The sequence below is a fragment of the Arachis stenosperma genome, chromosome 9, assembly GCF_014773155.1.
Source record: "Arachis stenosperma cultivar V10309 chromosome 9, arast.V10309.gnm1.PFL2, whole genome shotgun sequence".
Classification (NCBI taxonomy): domain Eukaryota; kingdom Viridiplantae; phylum Streptophyta; class Magnoliopsida; order Fabales; family Fabaceae; genus Arachis; species Arachis stenosperma.
In genome coordinates, this window is record NC_080385.1 from 94,160,935 (window position 1) to 94,181,360 (window position 20,426).

Below are 20,426 nucleotides of genomic sequence, written 5' to 3' on the forward strand. Positions count from 1 at the left end.
AAGTGAGAATGGTGATGAGTGTCACATAATCATCACATTCATCATGTTCTTGTGTGTGAATGAATATCTTAGAATAAGAATAAGCATGAATTGAATAGAAGAATAATAGTACTTTGCATTAATACTCAAGGAACAGCAGAGCTCCACACCTTAATATATGGTGTGTAGAAACTCCACCGTTGAAAATACATAAGTGAAAATAGGGAAGGCATGGCCGAATGGCCAGCCTCCAAAAACATGAAGAATGGTCCAAAGATGTTCCAAAAGCTCATCCAAAGATGTCTAATACAATAGTAAAAGGTCCTATTTATACTAGACTAGTTACTAGGGTTACAGAAATAAGTAAATGATGCAGAAATCCACTTTCGGGCCCACTTGGTGTGTGCTTGGGCTGAGCATTGAAGCTTTCACGTGTAGAGGCCTTCTTTGGAGTTAAACGATAGTTTGTAACTTGTTTCTGGCGTTTGACTCTTGCTTGCAACTTGCTTTTGCCGTTTAATGCCAGAATAGGGCAGAAAGCTGGCGTTCAACGCCAGTTTTCGTCGTCTAAACTTGGGCAAAGTATGGACTATTATATATTGCTGAAAAGCCCTGGATGTCTACTTTCCAACGCAATTTAGAACGCGCCATTTGGGTTTGGTAGCTCCAAAAACTCCATTTCGAGTGCAGGGAGGTCAGAATCCAATAGCATCAGTAGTCCTTTTTCAGCCTCTGAATTAGATTTTTGCTCAGGTCCCTCAATTTCAGCCAGAAAATACATGAAATCACAAAAAAACACACAAACTCATAGTAAAGTCTAGAAATGTGAATTTTCCATAGAAACTAATAAAAATATACTAGAAAGTAGCTAGATCCTACTAAAAATTATCCAAAAACAATGCCAAAAAGTGTATAAATTATCCGCTCATCACGGGCCCAGTAGTCAATTTGAGGGATTTCTGGGAGGAACTCCTGTGCCCTCCTCTTGATGGAGTTGTCGTGTACTTGTTGTCCCTCCATTGACTTTTTAGTGATTGGATGCTCGACTAAGATGAACTCATCCACTCCCATCTTTACCCCAGCATCTTTACATAGCAGAGAGATTAAGCTTGGGTAAGCCAATTTGGCTTCAGTGGCATTCTTATTTGCAATTGTGTAAATCTCACAAGAAATCAGATGATGAATATCCATTTTGTTTCCCAGCATAATGCAATGAATCATCACTGCTTTTTTTACAGTGACCTCAGAGCGGTTGCTAGTGGGCAATATAGAATGCCCAATGAAGTCCAACCAGCCCCTAGCGACTGGTTTGAGATCTCCTCTCTTGAGTTAGTTTGGGACACCTTTTGAGTTGGTTATCCACTTAGTTTCAGGGAGGCATATGTCCTCTAGAACTTGGTCTAAACGCTTATCTACTCTCACCATTCTCCTATTAAAGGATTCTGGATCATTTTGTAGTTGAGGGAGTTTGAAGACCACTATTATTTTGTCAAGGTAGAAGTAAATAGTCTTCCCTCTGACCATAGTTCGAAAGGTATGGAAGGCAGTTCCCGTCATTCTCTGTTTATCTGTTAGCCACAGATTTGAGTAGAATTTCTGGACCATGTTTCTTCCCACCTTTGTCTCAGGATTAGCTAGGATTTTCCAACCTCTATTTCGAATCTTTTTTTGGATCTCCAGATATTCATCTTCTTTCAGATCGAACTTAGCTTCCGGGATCGCTGACCTCAAACCCATTATTTTGTGGTAATGGTCTGCATGTTCTTTGGTTAAGAACCTCTCATGATTCCAAAGTGGTTTTGGATTATTCTCTTTCTTGCCTCTTAAAGTGGTTTATTTTCCTTTAGGGGCCATGATCTTGGTAAGGTTTTGCTCAGTGATCACGGAAAAACACACCAAACTTAGAGGTTTGATTGTCCTCAAGCAAAAGAAAGGAAAAGAGAGGAATAGAGGGGGAGACAGATTCGAATGGTGGAGGTATGGGAATGGCCGAACGTTTATTTAAAAGGGAGGGGGTGGGTTTCGAAAATTTTGAAAAAGATATGATAGAAAGATATGATTTGGAAAAGATGAATCATGATATGAAAAAGATGAGATTTTAAAATTCAAAAGATATGGAAAAGATATAAAGAAGTTAAATATGAATTTTTGTTGATGCATCTAAGAATTAAAAGATGATATGATGAGTTGGAAAAGATTTGGAATTGAAAAGATAAATGAGTTTTTGAAAAAGATTTGAAAGGGATTTTGAAAGAAATTAAAAAGAATTTTGAAGATTATTAAATTTTTGAAAATTGAATTTGAGAGATGAAAATTTGTAACATGTTTATGCAGAAAATTATGAATTAAAATATGAAAATTTGAAAAAAATTGAAGTGAAAACAGAATCACCTCCCCCTGTTAGTTCTGGCATTAAATGCCCAGAATGGTATCTGTTCCGAGGGTTACCTGAAACGTGTAGCTCGGTCGTTCAGGCAAGGTCCGAGGTAGGGGTCTGTGACCCGAGCTTGGTGTGCTGAACGGCGGGGGGATGTACCTGCAATGACACTCCGATGCTTAAGTTAGCATGGGTCCAAGCAGATATCGAGTAGAATTAGAGTGTGTGTTATACCTGGGTGCTCCAGTGTATTTATAGTAGTTGGTCGTGATCATCCCTGGATAAGATATTCTTATCTTATCTTATCTTTTGGGAGTTTTATCTTTATCTCTGTGGAACCGCCTTTCCTAGGCCTTTTCGGCCTTTAGGTTTTGGGCTTCGCTCCTTTTTAATGGGCCTTTCCTTTGTTGGTCCGAGGTCCGACCTCAGGCGTGGGCCTTTGGGACGAGGTCGGACCTTCTGTGGATTAGCCGAGTTAGGAGAGCTCGGTCAGGGTATGAACAGTGCCCCTGCCCGAGTTCGTCCTTTTGAGAGGTCGAGCTCGGGCATAGTAGTTTCAAAATTTTGAAAACGGTCGTTTCAGCATTTATTGCTTGTTACCGTTTCTTCCTTGATTTCCGTGCGGGCTCTGTGAAGGCATTATATATTTGCCCCTTTCCTCGTTTTCTTTGTTTATTCGTTTCCCTTTTTCTGAGTTTTTCACCTCCTCTCTTCCGAGCACCTTCATCATCTCTCTGTTCTTTTTCTCCGGTTCTTTTGTGCGCCTTTTCGGAGTTTCTTCTGCGCCGCCGTTCTTGCTCTCCTTTGCGTCGGAGCTCGTCGTCCTTCTCCTCTTTCCCAGGTTTGTTTTTGCTTTTCGCTGTTCCCATATGCTTCTGTTTCTTTTTCTTCTATTGCTTGGGTTGCCCCGAAAAGAGGCGCCGCCACTGTTTTGTTTTGCCTGTGTGTGGTGGGGGCTCTTTTCTCTGATTACCTTGTTTATCGAGTTGCTGCATTTTCCTTCTAAAGAACTTTGTTTTCTTGCTTCTGCTGAATGAGTTTTTTGCTGTCTGCCTATTATGTGATTTTTGGCTTTGCTGTTTGTACTTTTCTTTGTAGGCAAGATTTTTTTATGTCTCGAAAGGTGTTTCAGGCGATGTCGACCAAGATTCCGAGTGGTCTTGGTTGGGTAGATCCTGTTCCTCTAAGGGTCCCGTCTGTTGTAGATTCTGAGTACCTGATTAGGTTCCGTAGGGAGTGTAGTATTTGTGAGAACAGGGAGTCTGAGCGGGATTACGAGCTAGTAGCCCCGGAGTCCGAGGAGAGAGTGTGCTTTCCCCCTTTAGAGAGTTCCGAGAAGCTCTTCTTCTATGCTTACGATTGTTTTTTCTCTAAGCTGGGTGTCCGACTTCCTTTCACTGACTTGGAGTCCGAGGTCCTTTGGTCTTGTAATCTTGCCCCTTCGCAACTCCATCCGAATTCTTGGGCATTTTTAAAGCTGTTCCAACTTTTGTGTCAGATTTTGGGTGTCTCCCCTTCTGTTTCCCTTTTTCTTATCTGTTTGTGTTGACGAAGCCGGGGTCGGGTGGAGGGAAGGTGTCTTGGGTCTCTTTTAGGGCGAACGCCGGAAGGAAGTTCTGTACCTTGTATGATGAGTCATTTCATGATTTTAAGAACTACTATTTCAAGGTCCGGGCTGCTGGAGATGTCCGACCTTTCTTTCTAGATGAGAGTGGGGAGCCTTCTTTTCCTCTTTGCTGGCAGGAGAATGTAGTGTCAGTGAAGTATACCTTTGAGAGCTTAGATGAGGTGGAGCAGGCTTTTGTGGGTGTGTTGAGTAGTTTATGGGGTCGGGCACCTCACTTGGACACGAAGAAAATGTTAGGAGATCCAAGCCTTCTCCGTTCCGAGTTAGGTAGTTCCCGACCTCTCCTGAGCTTTTCATCTTAATATTTTGACTTTATTTTGGTGATTTTTCTGTTTGTGATAATCCCTTTCTTTTGTTTCTGCAGAGATGTCTTCTCAGGCTGATTCCATGAAGTTCCTTCGTCGGTCGAAGAAGTCTGCGGCTGCTCGGAATATTGAGGCCGAGGCTTCTGCCCGACCTTCTCCACAGAAGACTACCATAGGTGTTCAGACTCGGTCGAAGACCATTCCTACCCCTCAATTCCGAGCTATAACTCAAGATCCTCCGACCTCCGGACCCGGCCATCTTTCTCCGTCGTCGACCTCGGGTCCTCCCCCCAAGAAACAGAAGACCTCCCGAGAGCTTGCCGGTTTCAACGACAAGGATTTTGACGCTCTTGGTTGGATTGAGCATCACATTCTCCCCGAGACTTTTATTTCTACTGATGATGTGTCCATGGAGCATCACTTTCAGTATATGGCACGGAGCTGTGTTCGGATGGCTAGTCTTCATGCCGCCATTGCTCGGGAGTTCAAGAAAGCCCCCCTCGGGGCGACCAGCTCCCGACTTGAGAAGGCACGGTCCGAGCTTGATAAGATTAGTCAGCTGAAGGACGCTAGGATTACCGAGCTGGAGGAGTCTTTGGAGGAAGAGAAGACTAGGGCTACCGCGGCTGTGGCGGCGACGAAGACGTCTGAGGAGATGACGAGGGTGGCGACGGAGAACTATACTAAGTTGTATGCTGAGCTTTTGGAGACGAAGGAGAAGTTGCAGTCTGCTCGGGATGATTTTTATGAGCTGGAGGATAATGTGGCCAAGGGCATGGATGCTATGTTTGTGAATTTGAGGGATCAAGTCCGGGTTCTTGCTCCTGATCTGGATTTGAGCCTATTTAGTACTGATAACATGGTTGTGGAGGGAAAGATTGTTCCTGCTCCTGCCGAGGATGAGGTTCCGGTGTCCGATCCCCAGGCTCCAGCGTCCGATCCCGAGGTTCCGGTTGTGAACCCGACTTCACCTTTGGCTAAGGATGGATCTGGTGTGGAGGTTCCAAGCCGGGGTGATGGTGCTGTCCCTGCAGTCCCGATTTCGATGGTCCCTCCGGAGCCTTCTGTTGATGTGGAGACCGGGAAGGTCCTTGATCCTCTGTAGTTTCTTTAATTTTGGCTTTTTTGCCCGGCCTGTGGGCTTTTTGTTTTTTGGATGTTTTCTGCAAACACTTTGGACACCGTTTTTTGTTATTTTAGCTACTCTGTAGCTTTATTATGCCGTGCTTTGCGTTTTGACTTTCTCGTTCCGCTTTTTATGCTTTCTTAGTTGTTTTTGGGTAACAACTTTTTTAGCTAGCGTTTTGACTTCTCGTTTTCGCTTTTGTGCTTTTTAGTTGTTTTCGGGTAACAACTTTTTAGCTAGCGTTTTGACTTCTCGTTTTCGCTTTTGTGCTTTTTAGTTGTTTTCGGGTAACAACTTTTTAGCTAGCGTTTTGACTTCTCGTTTTCGCTTTTGTGCTTTTTAGTTGTTTTTGGGTAACAACTTTTTAGCTAGCGTTTTGACTTCTCGTTTTCGCTTTTGTGCTTTTTAGTTGTTTTCGGGTAACAACTTTTTAGCTAGCGTTTTCTCGAAGTCCTGGTTCTTGCCGTTTTAAGGCTTCTTTCTTTTGTCCGAGCTTATTCTCGGACATCGGGATCCTTGAGTACCTCCTTTAGTCAGGTCCGACTTCGTCGTTTGGTCGGCCTTTTTAAGTTATTTTCGTAACTTCTTTTCTACTTGGCTTTTTCGAGCCATTTCAGAGTTACTTTTATAACTTCTCACATTAATTTGAACCTCGTCGCTTTATCTTTGCCGACCTTGTATGGTCTTTTGGCAAATGATTTTTTGCGTTTTGCCGAGCATAAATTAATGCGCCTTGGTGGGGTACTTTTTAGGATATGCTTCATCATGAGGAAGAGAAAATAAAGAAATTTGATTAGTATTAAAAAAGAAGAATATTTACAAGGTGTTTACCCTTTTGACTAGGTTGGGCGTCTTACTTAACCGGGTGTCTCATTAAAAAACACTCGTGGGGAAAAAGAGTACACCTCGGGTTAAGTTTTTCTAGCTGTAGTACCGTCTTAAGTTACAGGCGTGCCAGGCTCTGGGTAGCTCATTGTCTTCTAAGTCGGATATCTTGTAGTAGCCTGTCCCTAAGACTTCTGTTACCTTGTAGGGCCCTTTCCAATTTGCGGCTAGCTTTCCTTCTCCCGACTTTTGTGTTCCGATGTCATTTCGGATTAAAATCAGGTCGTGAGTGGAGAAGCTTCGCTTTATTACCTTTTGGTTGTATCTGAGGGCCGTTCGCCGCTTTAAGGCTTCTTCTCTGATTCGGGCTCTTTCTCGGACCTCGGGGAGGAGGTCGAGTTCTTCCCTTTGTGCCTGAGGGTTCCCTCCTTCATTGTAGAAGATGGCTCTGGGTGATCCTTCGTCTATTTCGACGGGAATCATTGCCTCCATTCCGTAAGCTAGTCGGAATGGGGATTCTCCCGTTGTAGAGTGCGGGGTTGTCCGATATGCCCATAATACCTGGGGGAGTTCGTCGGCCCATGCTCCTTTGGCCTCTTGGAGTCTTCGTTTTAATCCGGCCAGGATGACTTTATTTGCAGCCTCTGCTTGTCCATTGGCTTGTGGGTGCTCGACCGATGTGAACTGCTGTTTGATTTTTAGCTCGGCCACCAAGTTCTGAAAACTTGTGTCTGTGAACTGTGTTCCATTGTCTGTTGTGATGGAGTAGGGGACTCCGAACCTCGTGACAATGTTTTTGTATAGGAATTTACGGCTTTTCTGAGCCGTAATAGTGGCTAAGGGTTCAGCCTCGATCCACTTTGTGAAGTAGTCGACCCCTACTATGAGGTATTTGACCTGCCCCGGTCCTTGTGGGAATGGGCCGAGTAAGTCGAGTCCCCACTTTGCGAAGGGCCATGGTGCAGTGACGCTTATGAGGTCTTCGGGTGGCGCTTTGTGAAAATTGGCATGTTTTTGGCAGGGGGGCATATTTTCACAAACTCCGCTGCGTCTCTTTGCAAGGTCGGCAAGTAGAACCCGGCCCTGACTATTTTTTTGGATAGGGCCCGAGCTCCGAGATGGTTCCCACACATACCTTCGTGGACTTCTTCGAGGACACTTTTTGCTTCTGAGGTCGGGACGCACCTCAGGAGGGGGTTTGAGAATCCTCTTCTGTATAATACGTCGTGGATTAGCGTATAATTCTGGGCGTCTTTTGTAAGCCTTTTAGCTTCTCTTCTTTCGGCGGGGAGAGTTCCCGACTTCAGGTAGTTGAGTATGGGGGTCATCCATCCTTGTTGTTGGTCGGATATATTTAGTATTTCTTCCTCCCTTAACACGGAGGGAGATTGTAGAGTTTCTTGGAGGAGACTTCTGTTGTTCCCTCCGGGCTTGGTGCTAGCAAGCTTTGAGAGGGCGTCTGCCCGGGCATTTTGCTCCCGAGGTATGTGTTGGATTTGTATTTCCGGGAAGTGTCGCAATTGCGCCTGTGTTTGGTCCAGGTATTTTTTCATAGTAGGGTCTTTGGCCTGGTAGCTTCCACTTACTTGTGATGTGACGACCTGGGAGTCGCTGAAGATCGTGATTCTCTTGGCTCCGACCTCTTCGGCTAGCTTTAGTCCTGCTAATAGGGCCTCGTATTCGGCTTGGTTGTTCGAAGCCTGGAACCCGAATTTTAAGGATAGCTCTATCTGCGTTCCTTGATCGCTTTCGAGTATAACACCGGCTCCGCTTCCTGTTTTGTTTGAGGACCCGTCGACATACAGATTCCATGAGAGTGGGGTTCCCGGGGTCTCAGTGTATTCTGCGATGAAGTCGGCTAGATACTGAGATTTTATAGCAGTCCGGGCTTCATAGTGGAGGTCGAACTCGGACAATTCCACGGCCCATTGTAGGATTCGTCCTGCCATGTCTGTCTTTTGTAGGATGTGTCTTATGGGTTGGTTTGTCCGGACTTTGATGGTATGGGCTTGAAAGTAGGGGCGGAGCCTTCGAGCTGTGAACACTAGTGCGTAGGCGAATTTCTCTATTTTCTGATAGTTTAATTCGGCCCCTTGTAGCGCTTTGCTTACGAAGTATATGGGGTGTTGCCCTTTGTCATTTTCTCGTATTAGTGCCGAGGCGACTGCCCGATGTCCGACCGAGAGGTATAGTACGAGCTCTTCCCCCTTTAGAGGTCGGGTCAGGATTGGTGGCTGCCCGAGGAACTCCTTGAATTCTTGGAAGGCCTTTTCACACTCCGGGGTCCATGAGAAGGGTTTCCCTTTCTTTAGGAGTGAGTAGAGAGGTAGTGACCTTATCGCTGATCCTGCCAAGAATCTTGATAGGGCGGCTAGCCTCCCATTCAGTTGTTGTACTTCTTTGACACACGTCGGGCTTTTCATATTGAGTATTGCTTGGCATTTGTCCGGGTTTGCTTCGATGCCTCTTTGAGTCAGCATGAAGCCTAAGAACTTTCCGGCTTCTGCGGCGAAGGTGCACTTTGTCGGGTTAAGTCTCATGTCGTGTTTCCTGAGAGTGTCGAAGATACTGGTGAGGTCGGCCACCAAGTTTCTGTCTTCCTGTGTCTTTATCAGCATGTCATCGACGTACACCTCTAGCTGTAGCCCGATGTGTTCTGAGAACACTTTGTTCATTAGCCTCTGGTAGGTTGCCCCTGCGTTCTTCAGCCCGAAGGGCATTACTACATAGCAGTAGTTTGCCTTTGGGGTTATGAACGAGGTTTTTTCTTGATCGGGTCCATACATCGGGATTTGATTGTATCCCGAGTATGCATCCATGAAGGAAAGGTATCTGTAGCCCGAAGCTGCATCGACTAAGGCGTCGATGTTTGGTAGTGGATATGGGTCTTTGGGACAGGCTTTGTTGAGATCTGTGTAGTCGACGCACATCCTCCATTTTCCATTGGGCTTTTTTACCAGAACCACGTTTGCGAGCCATAGGGGGTATTTTACCTCCCTAATGAACCCTGCGTCTAGTAGTGCTTGTACTTGTTCCTCTATTGCCTGCATGCGTTCGGGCCCGAGTTTTCTGCGTCTTTGTTGGACAGGTCGGGAACCCGGATACACCGATAGCTTGTGGCACATTAGGTCGGGGCTTATGCCTGGCATGTCGGAGGCTTTCCAGGCGAAGAGGTCGGAATTTTCCCTTAAGAGGGTTGTGAGTTCCTTCTTTAGGCCTGCTTCGAGGTTTGCCCCTATGTTTGTTATTTTTTCGGGTGTGTTCCCGATTTGGATCTTCTCGGTTTCCCCTTCTGGTTGTGGCCGAAGATCTTCTCGGGTCTGAACTCGCCCGAGTTCTATTGCGTTGACCTCTTTCCCTTTTAGGCTCAGACTTTCGTTGTAGCATCGCCGTGCTAGTTTTTGGTCGCCTTTTAGGGTAGCAATTCCCTTTGCGGTAGGGAACTTCATGCAGAGGTGTGGGGTCGAGACTATAGCTGCTAGTCTGTTTAGGGTTGGTCGTCCGATGAGGGCGTTGTATGCCGAAGTGACGTCGACTACAATGTAGTCGATATTTAATGTTTTGGTTTGCTCGCCCTTTCCAAAGGTAGTGTGTAACGAGATGTATCCCAAGGGACGGATCGGGGTATCTCCTAGTCCAAACAGGTCGGTGGGATAGGCTTTTAGCTCTTTTCTTCAAGTCCGAGCTTGTCGAAGGCCGTTTTGAATAGGATATCTGCTGAGCTTCCTTGGTCGATCAGGGTTCGATGTAAGTTGGCATTCGCTAGGATGATGGTGATTACCATAGGATCATCGTGCCCGGGTATTATCCCCAGAGCGTCTTCTCGGGTAAACGAGATGGTTGGCAGCTCGGGCAGGGGACTGTCTTCTCGGACGTGATATATTTCCTTGAGGTGTCTCTTTCGCGAGGATCTGGATGTTCCTCCGCCTGCGAAACCTCCGTTTATCATGTGTACGTGCCTTTCAGGGGTTCGTGGGGTCGGTTCGGCCCGATCTTCGTTATCTCCTCGTCTCCTCTTCCTGGTCTCTTCTCCTTTCTCTGCTATGTATCTGTCGAGTTTTCCTTCTCTGGCTAGCTTTTCTATAACATTCTTTAGGTCGTGGCAGTCGTTAGTAGAATGACCGTAGAGTCTGTGATATTCACAGTATTCGGATCGATCTCTTCCTGCCCTTTTGTGCTTCAGAGGTCTGGGTGGTGGGATTTTTTCGGTGTGGCACACCTCTCTGTAGACGTCTACCAGGGCGACTCGGAGGGGGGTGTAGCTGTGGTACTTCCGTGGCCTGTCCGAGCTGGATTCTTCTTTTTTTTCTATTCCCGATCTCGATCTCGGAATGAGTGGGTTGACTCTTTCCTGGAAGAGTCTCTTAGCTGGGAGGTTTCCTCCATGTTGATATATTTTTCTGCCCGCTCTTGCACCTCGTATAAGGAGGTCGGGTATCGTTTGGATAGGGATTGGCTAAACGGTCCTTCTTTTAGGCCGTTTGCTAGTCCCATGATGGCTGCTTCAGTGGGCAAGTGTTGTATGTCCAGGCAGGCTTTGTTGAATCGCTCCATGTATTCTCGGAGGGTTTCTTGGTTGCCTTGTTTGATCCCGAGTAGACTGGGGGCATGTTTTGCCTTATCCTTTTGAATAGAGAACCTTGTTAAGAATTTTTTGGTCAGGTCCTCAAAGCTGGAGATTGACCCTGGTGGTAGGTTGTCGAACCACTTCATGGCTGACTTGGTGAGAGTGGTGGGGAAGGCTTTGCACCGAATTGCGTCGGAGGCGTCGACGAGGTACATTCTGCTTCTAAAGTTGCTGAGGTGGTGACTTGGATCGGTGGTGCCGTCGTAGAGGTCCATATCTGGTGGTTTGAAGTTTCGCGGTACTTTCTCCTTCATGATCTCTTGTGTGAAGGGGTCATGATTGTTTTCGGGGGTGGTGCCACGTTCCGTCCGGTCTTTCAGGTTGGCCTCTATTCTCCGCAGTTTTTCTTCTAATTCTCTGCGCTTGCGAGCCTCCCTTCTCAGATCTTGTTCAGTTTCCTTCTGCTTTTTTATGTCCTCTTCGAGTTGTTTCAGCCGGTCTTGTTGTGCCCGAACTGTTTCCAGAATCTCCGAACTCTTTTCTTTTTCGGGATTTTGTGGGTCTTTGTCTAGGAGTGATGTCTTTGGGCGATTCTGTTTGTTTCCCCCTGGAGTGCGTGGTGATAGAGGGCTGTCCGGCCGTTCTCCGGTGTCAACTTCCTCTTCTTGTTCGGATGTAGCGTGGTTATTGTTGGGAGGGTTGTCCGCCATGGTGGTGGGATGACTTCCAAGGTCCCCGGCAACGGCGCCAATGTTCCGAGGGTTACCTGAAACGTGTAGCTCGGTCGTTCAGGCAAGGTCCGAGGTAGGGGTCTGTGACCCGAGCTTGGTGTGCTGAACGGCGGGGGGATGTACCTGCAATGACACTCCGATGCTTAAGTTAGCATGGGTCCAAGCAGATATCGAGTAGAATTAGAGTGTGTGTTATACCTGGGTGCTCCAGTGTATTTATAGTAGTTGGTCGTGATCATCCCTGGATAAGATATTCTTATCTTATCTTATCTTTTGGGAGTTTTATCTTTATCTCTGTGGAACCGCCTTTCCTAGGCCTTTTCGGCCTTTAGGTTTTGGGCTTCGCTCCTTTTTAATGGGCCTTTTCCTTTGTTGGTCCGAGGTCCGACCTCAGGCGTGGGCCTTTGGGACGAGGTCGGACCTTCTGTGGATTAGCCGAGTTAGGAGAGCTCGGTCAGGGTATGAACAGTATCTATTATGGCGTTTAACGCCCATTTGTTGGCCAATTTGGGCATGTACCCTGGCTGGTGTTAAACGCCAGGAATCCTTTGTCACTGGGCATTTTTCTGAACGCCCAGGATGCTGCAACTCTGGCGTTAAACGCCCAGAATGGTACTCATTCTGGCGTTTAACGCCCAAAATGCCTCTTACTAGTGTTTTCGAGCCAGTGAGCTCCTTTTCTCTGATTTGTGTTCTGAATCCTTCTGTAACTCTGTAAACTTCTGCATTTGACAATTAACCTTAAAGATAATTTATATCAAACTCCTATAATTATTATTTAAATAACAAGAACCCTTGCTAATGACTGGGTTGCCTCCCAACAAGCGCTTCTTTATTGTCTGTAGCTGGACTTTTACTGAGCTTTAGTCTAGTATCAATTTTGAGCATTCTTGCTCAACATTGCTTTCAAGATAATGTTTGACTCTCTGTCCATTAACAATGAACTTTTTGTCAGAGTCAATATCCTGAAACTCTACATATCCATATGGTGACACACTTGTGATCATATATAGTCCCCTCCACCAGGATTTTAGTTTCCCAGGGAACAATCTGAGCCTAGAGTTAAACAGCAGAACCTTCTGTCCTGACTCAAAGACTTTGGATGACAGTTTCTTGTCATGCCACCTTTTTGCTTTCTCTTTGTAAATTTTTGCATTTTCGAAAGCATTGAGTCTGAATTCCTCTAGCTCATTCAACTGGAGCAATCTTTTCTCTCCAGCTAACTTGGCATAAAGGTTTAGGAATCTAGTTGCCCAGTAGGCCTTGTGTTCCAGTTCCACTGGTAGGTGACAGGATTTTCCATACACAAGCTGGTATGGAGAGGTCCCTATAGGAGTTTTGAATGCAGTTCTGTATGCCCATAGAGCATCATCTAGACTCCTTGCCCAATCCTTTCTACGGGTACTTACAGTCTGTTCCAGAATTTGTTTTAGTTCTCTATTTGAGACTTCAGCCTACCCATTTATCCAGGGATGATATGGAGTTGCCACTTTATGGTTAATTCCATATCGGATCAGAGCAGAGTCAAGCTGTTTATTGTAGAAATGAGTTCCTCCATCACTGATTAATATTCTGGGGACACTAAATCTGCTGAAGATATGCTTCTGGAGGAACTTCAGCACTATCTTAGTATCATTAGTGGGTGTGGCAATTGCCTCTACCTATTTAGATACATAATCTACTGCCACCAGAATATAAGTGTTTGAGTATGATAGTGGGAAAGGCCCAACAAAATCAATACCCCATACATCAAACAACTCAATTTCTAAAATCCCTTGCTGAGGCATGGCATAACCATGAGGCAAATTACCAGCTCTCTGGCAACTGTCACAGTTACGTACAAACTCTCGGGAGTCTCTATAGGAGTAGGCCAGTAGAAGCCACATTGGAGGACTTTTGTGGCTGTTCGCTCACCTCCGAAATGTCCTCCGTATTGTGATCCATGGCAATGCCATAAGATCTTCTGTTCTTCTTCTCTAGGCACGCATCTGTGGATTATTCCGTCTACACATCTCTTAAAGAGATATGGTTCATCCCACAAGTAGTACTTTGCATCAGAAATTAATTTTTTTGTTTGCTGTCTACTGTACTCTTTGGGTATGAATCCTGCAGCCTTATAGTTTGCAATGTCTGCAAACCATGGTATTTTTTCAATGGCAAAGAGTTGCTCATCCGGAAAGGTTTCAGAGAACTCAGTTAGGGGAAGAGACGCCCCTACTACTGGTTCTATCCGGGACAGGTGATCAGCTACTTAGTTCTCTGTCCCTTTTCTGTCTCTTATTTCTATATCAAACTCTTGCAGAAGTAACACCCATCTTATGAGCCTGGGTTTTGAATCCTACTTTGTGAGTAGATATTTGAGTGTAGCATGGTCAGTTTACACAATCACTTTTGATCCTACTAAATAATATCTAAACTTGTTCATGGCATAAACCACTACAAGCAGCTCTTTTTCTGTGGTTGTGTAATTCTTCTGTGCATCATTTAGAATATGGCTGGCATAGTAATTGACATGCAAAAGCTTGTTATGCCTTTGTCCTAATACTGCACCAATAGCATGGTCACTGGTATCACACATTAATTCGAATGCTAATGTCCAGTCTGGTGCAGAAATGACAGGTGTTGTGACCAACTTAGCCTTTAAAATCTCAAAGGCCTGCAAACACTCTGTGTCAAAGACAAATGGTGTATCAGCAGCTAGCAGATTACTCAGAGGTTTTACAATTTTTGAAAAATCCTTTATAAATCTCCTGTAGAATCCTGCTTGTCCCAAAAAACTTTTGATTGCCTTAACATTGGTGGGTGGTGGTAATTTTTCAATTACCTCTACCTTAGCTTGATCCACCTCTATTTCTTTGTTCGAAATTTTATGCCCAAGGACAATTCCTTCAGTCACCATAAAGTGACATTTTTCCCAGTTTAAAAACAGGTTAGTCTCTTGGCACCTTTTCAGAACAAGTGCTAGATGATCAAGATAGGAGCTGAATGAGTCTCCAAATACTGAGAAGTCATCCATGAAGATTTCCAGAAATTTTTCTACCATATCAGAGAAAATAGAGAGCATGCATCTGTGAAAGGTTGCAAGTGCATTACACAGACCAAATGGCATCCTTCTGTAGGCAAATACTCCAGATGGACATGTGAATGCTGTTTTCTCTTGATCTTGAGAATCTACTACAATTTGGTTATAGCCTGAATAGCCATCCAAAAAGCAGTAATAGTCATGACCTGCTAGTCTTTCTAGCATCTGGTCTATGAATGGTAAAGGAAAATGATCCTTTCTGGTGGCTGTATTGAGCCTTCTGTAGTCAATACACATATGCCACCCTGTAACTGTTCTTATAGAAACCAGTTCATTTTTTTCATTATGAATCACTGTCATACTTCCCTTCTTTGGGACGACTTGGACAGGGCTCACCCAGGGGCTATAAGAAATAAGATAAATAATCCTAGCCTCTAGTAATTTAGTGACCTCTTTCTGCACCATTTCCTTCATGGCCGGATTTAGCCACCTCTGTGGTTGAACCACTGGCTTAGCATCATCCTCCAATAGGATCTTGTGCATGCATCTGGCTGGGTTAATTCCCTTAAGATCACTTATGGACCACCTAAGAGCTGTCTTGTGTGTCTTTAGCACCTGAAGTAGTGCTTTCTCTTCCTGTGGTTCTAAGGCAGAGCTTATGATCACAGGAAAAGTTGCATCCTCTCCCAGAAATGCATATTTCAGGGATGGTGGTAGTGGTTTGAGCTCGGGTTTCGGAGGCTTATCCTCTTCCTGAGGAGTTTTCAGGGGTTCTTTTGTTTTCTTTGGTTCCTCCAAATCAGGCTAAACATCTTTAAAGATGTCCTCTAGCTCTAATTTGAGACTCTCAGTCATATTGACTTCTTCCACTAGGGAGTCAATAATATCAACTCTCATGCAGTCTTTTGAAGTGTCTGGATGCTGCATAGCTTTGACAACATTCAACTTAAACTCATCCTCATTGAATCTCAGGGTCACCTTCCCTTTTTGGACATCAATGAGGGTTCATTCAGTTGCTCGGAAACGTCTTCCTAGAATGAGAGTTGCACTCTTGTGCTCCTCCATTTCTAGCACTACAAAGTTAATGGGAAAGGCAAATGGCCCAACCTTGACAATCATGTCCTCAATTATGCCTGATAGGTATTTAATGGAGCCATCAGCAAGTTGGAGGCATATTCGGGTTGGTTTGACTTCTTCAGTCAAGCCAAGCTTTCTGATAGTGGATGCAGGTATTAGGTTGATACTTGCCCCAAGATCACATAGAGCTGTCTTGGTACAAGTACCCTCTAATGTGCATGGTATCATAAAGCTTCCAAGATCTTTAAGCTTCTTTGGTAAGCTTTTCAGAATGACTGCACTACATTCTTCAGTGAGGAAAACTTTTTCAGTTTCTCTCCAATCCTTCTTATGACTTAATATCTCTTTCATGAACTTAGCATAAGAGGGTATTTGCTCAAGCACATATGCAAACGGGATCTTTATTTCAAGAGTCCTGAGATAGTCTGCAAAGCGGGCAAATTATTTATCCTGTTCCGCTTGGTGGAGTTTCTGAGGATAAGGCATCTTGGCTTTATATTCCTCAACTTAGTTGCTGCAAGTTTATTTCCTACAGAGGTGGTTGGAGAAGCCTTCTTAGGAGGGTTACTATCAGCACTTGCAGGTGTCTGATCCCTCATTGGCGTTTGAAAGCCAGGATTAGGGGTTGGATGGGTGTTTAACGACAATTTTCCACCCTTTTCTGGTGTATGAACGCCATAACTGGACATGGACTGCGTGTTTAACGCCAGTTTCTCACCCTTTTCTAGCGTTTGAACGCAAGAAGTGGGCATCCACTGGGTGTTTAACGCCAATTTTTCACCTTTTTCTGGCGTTTGAACGCCAAAATTATTCCTCTCTGGGCTCTTACTGTCCTCAGAGGGATTTTGGGCAGTGGTTTGCTTATCCTCTGTTAGTTGTTCCTTCCTTGACTTTCTGTTGCCTTGAGTTGAGACATTTATTTGTCTGGATAACTGTTGTTTTGTTTGATTCAATTGTTTTTCCATACTTTGGTTAGCATCCTTGGTTTCTTGTAGCATTTCCTTAAATTCTGCTAGCTGTTCTATTAGATAACATAATTGTTGATTGAATTTAGCAACTTATTCTAGAGGAGTAAGTTCAGTGGATACTGCCTTAGCCTCTTCTTTCATGGAGGACTCACTACTTAACTACAGATGCTGATTTCTAGCAACTGTATCTATGAGCTCTTGAGCTTCTTCAATTGTTTTTCTCATGTGTATAGATCCACCAGCTGAGTGGTCTAGAGATATCTGGAAACATTTCAAAGGGGCATTTCCTTAGCATCTCTCTGTACCTCTCCCAAGCATCATAAAGGGATTCATGATCCTCTTGTTTAAAGCCTTGGATGTCCAGCCTTAGCTATGTCATCCTTTTTGGAGGGAGATATTAATTTAGGAATTTGTCTGATAACTGTTTCCATGTTCTTATGCTTGCTGTAGGTTGGTTATTTAGCCACCACTTAGCTTGATCTTTTACAGCAAATGGAAATAGTAATAATCTGTAGACATCTTGATCTACTTCCTTATTACGTACTGTGTCAGCAATTTGTAAGAACTGTGCCAGAAACTCAGTAGGTTCTTCTTGTAAAAGACCGGAATACTGGCAATTTTGCTGTACCATGATAATGAGCTGGGGGTTTTGCTCAAAATTGCTAGCTTTGATGGGAGGTATACAGATACTACACCCATATAAAGCAGTAGTGGGGTTAGCATATGACCCCAGAGTCCTTCTGGACTGTTCATTCCCACTTAGGTCCATGATGGAGAAAGGGAGATAATGTGAGACAAAATTAAAATAAAATAAAATAGGAAAAAAAATCAAACAATCACACTTTTGCAATTCCCAAAGGAGGCTTGAGCTGTAGATTTTGTTGTGCATCATCAGAAGGTTGGTGCACGAAATCACAATCACACTTTTGCAATTCCGCATAACTAACCAGCAAGTGCACTGGGTCATCCAAGTAATACCTTACGTGAGTAAGTGTCGATCCCACAGAGATTGTCGGCTTGAAGCAAGCTATGGTTATCTTGTAACTCTTAGTCAGGATATCAATAATGATTCTTAGTTTTAATTGCAGAACATAAAAGAACATGAAATAAAGAGTACTTGTTATGCAGTAATGGAGATCAGATTGGGGTTTTACAGATGCTCTGTCTTCTGAATCTCTGCTTTCCTACTATCTTCTTCTTCATGCACGCAAGGCTCCTTCCATGGAAAGCTGTATGTCGGTGGATCACCGTTTTCAATGGCTACCCACCATCCTCTCAGTGAAAATAGTCCATGTACATGGCTAATCAGCTGTCGGTTCTCATTTGTGTTGGAATAGAATCCGTTGATCCTTTTGCACACTGTCACTGCGCACAACATTTATGAGTTTGAAGCTCATCACAGTCATCCCTTCCCAGATTCTACACGAAATACAACAGACAAGGTTTAGACTTTCTGGATCTCAGGAATGCTACCAATTGATTTTAGCTTATACCACGAAGACTCTGATCTCACAAATTTGAAGGCTCTGATGTCAGGAGAGGCAATGAAACTCATAAACCAGGAGCCCAAGAGATACCCACTCAATCTAAGGTAGAACAGAAGTGGTTGTCAGGCATGCATTTATAGGTTGAGAATGGTGATGAATGTCACGGATCATCACATTCATCATGTTGAAATGCGAATGAATAACTTAGAATAGAAACAAGTGTGATTAAATGAAAAACAGTAGTAATTGCATTAATCCATTGAGACACAGCAGAGCTCCTCACCCCCAATCATGGAGTTTAGAGACTCATTCCATACAAGATACAAAATTCAGATGTAAAATGTCATAAGGTACAAAATGAATCTCTAAAAGTAGTTTTTATACTAAACTAGTAACCTAGGTTTACAGAAAATGGGTAAACTAAGATAGATAGTGCAGAAATCCACTTCCGGGGCCCACTTGTTGTGTGTTTGGACTGAGCATTGAAGCTTTCACGTGCATAGGCTATTCCTGGCATTAAACACCAGCTTTGGTGCCAGTTTGGGCGTTTAACTCCAACTTTTATTCCAGTTCTGGCGTTTAACGCCAAAAAGGGTAAAAAGCTGGCGCTTAAACGCCAGTTTGTGCTATCAAATCTCGGGCAAAGTATGGACTATTATATATTTCTAGAAAGCCCAAGATGTCTACTTTCCAATGCAATTGAGAGCGCGTCAATCGGACTTTTATAGCTCCAGAAAATCCAATCCGAGTGCAGGGAGGTCAGAATCCAACAGCATCTGCAGTCCTTTCTCAGCCTCTGAATCAGATTTTTGCTCAGGTCCCTCAATTTCAGCCAGAAAATACCTGAAATTATAGAAAAACACACAAACTCATAGTAAAGTCTAGAAATGAAATTTTTGCATAAAAATATACTAAAAAGTGACTAAAGCATACTAAAAACCATGAAAATACCACCAAAAAGCGTATAAAATATCCGTTCATCAAGGGTTCTTGATGGTTTGGATCAATTGGCTTAGTCTGCATGCACCTCTCCTCTTCACCTGATGAATTCATATTTTTGAAGACATGAAAGACCAGTTGCTCATTATGCACTCTAAGCACTAATCCTCATTCTTTCACATCAATCAAAGCTCTCCCAGTGGCTAAGAATGGTCTTCCTAGGATTATAGAGGCATTTTCATCCTCCCCCATGTCAAGAATTACAAAATCGGCTGGAAGGAAGAACTTAGCCACTTTGACCAAGACATTCTTTACTATTCCGTGTACATGTTTCAGAGATTTGTTTGTCTTTTGTAATGCTATCCATGTTGGTTGTTCCTCTATGATTTGCAGATTTTTTATCACATACAAGGGCATTAAATTTATGCTTGCTCCTAGATCACACAAGGCTTTCTCAAAGTTTGTGCTCCCAATGGTGCATGAAATTTGAAAGCTCCCTAAATCTGGCATCTTCCTTGGATAGTTATTCTGAATTATGGCACTACTTTCTGATGCAGGTGGAAATTGTCTTGCAACAGATTTCCTTCGGCTAGTGTACCGAATTTGTCGTAAAGTAAAAACTCACAATAGAGTGAGGTCGAATCCCACAGGGATTGATTGATCAAGTAACTTTAATTAGAAGAATGCTCTAGTTGAGCGAATTCAGAATTTGGGTTGAGAGCTGCAGAAAATAAAATGGCGGGAATGTAAATAACGGAAAAGTAAATGCTAGAATTGAAGAACTGGAAGTAAATGACTGAAAATAAATTGCAGAATTGTAAATGGAAATGGTGTGTTTGCTCATGAAAGTAAACGTAGAAATTAAAGAGAATGGGTGAGATCAGAATTGGGGAATTCATTGGGTGCAGGAGATGTTGCAATTCTCCGGATCAAGTTCATTTTCATCTCTTCCTTAATCAATGCAATCATTGATCTCCTTGGCAATCTTAATTGATTGAATTACAATTTCTTGTAATTCAATCTCTCAAATCTTGATCAATAGCCAATTCCTTGGTCAATTGCTCATGAGAAGAGATGAAGTGTGGTCACTGATTATACCACATGCATTTCCCAAATCAAGTATTGAGAGGATTATAGTCACATATCCATCCAAACCCAATTTGGTCCAGCATGAGAAAGCATTTCTAGCTTGATCTCTTCATTCCTCTTTCAAGGCTCAGAAGAGATCCAAGTTTGGATAACCCCTTTTCCAAGATAACTACCCAATGGGATGAAGATCGAAAGCTTTCAAGTAAAATTAAGAGAAAAGATAGAAGAAGAATAATGAAAACTAGTATTGATCCATCAAATTACAACAGAGCTCCCTAACCCAATGAAAGGGGTTTAGTTGTTCATA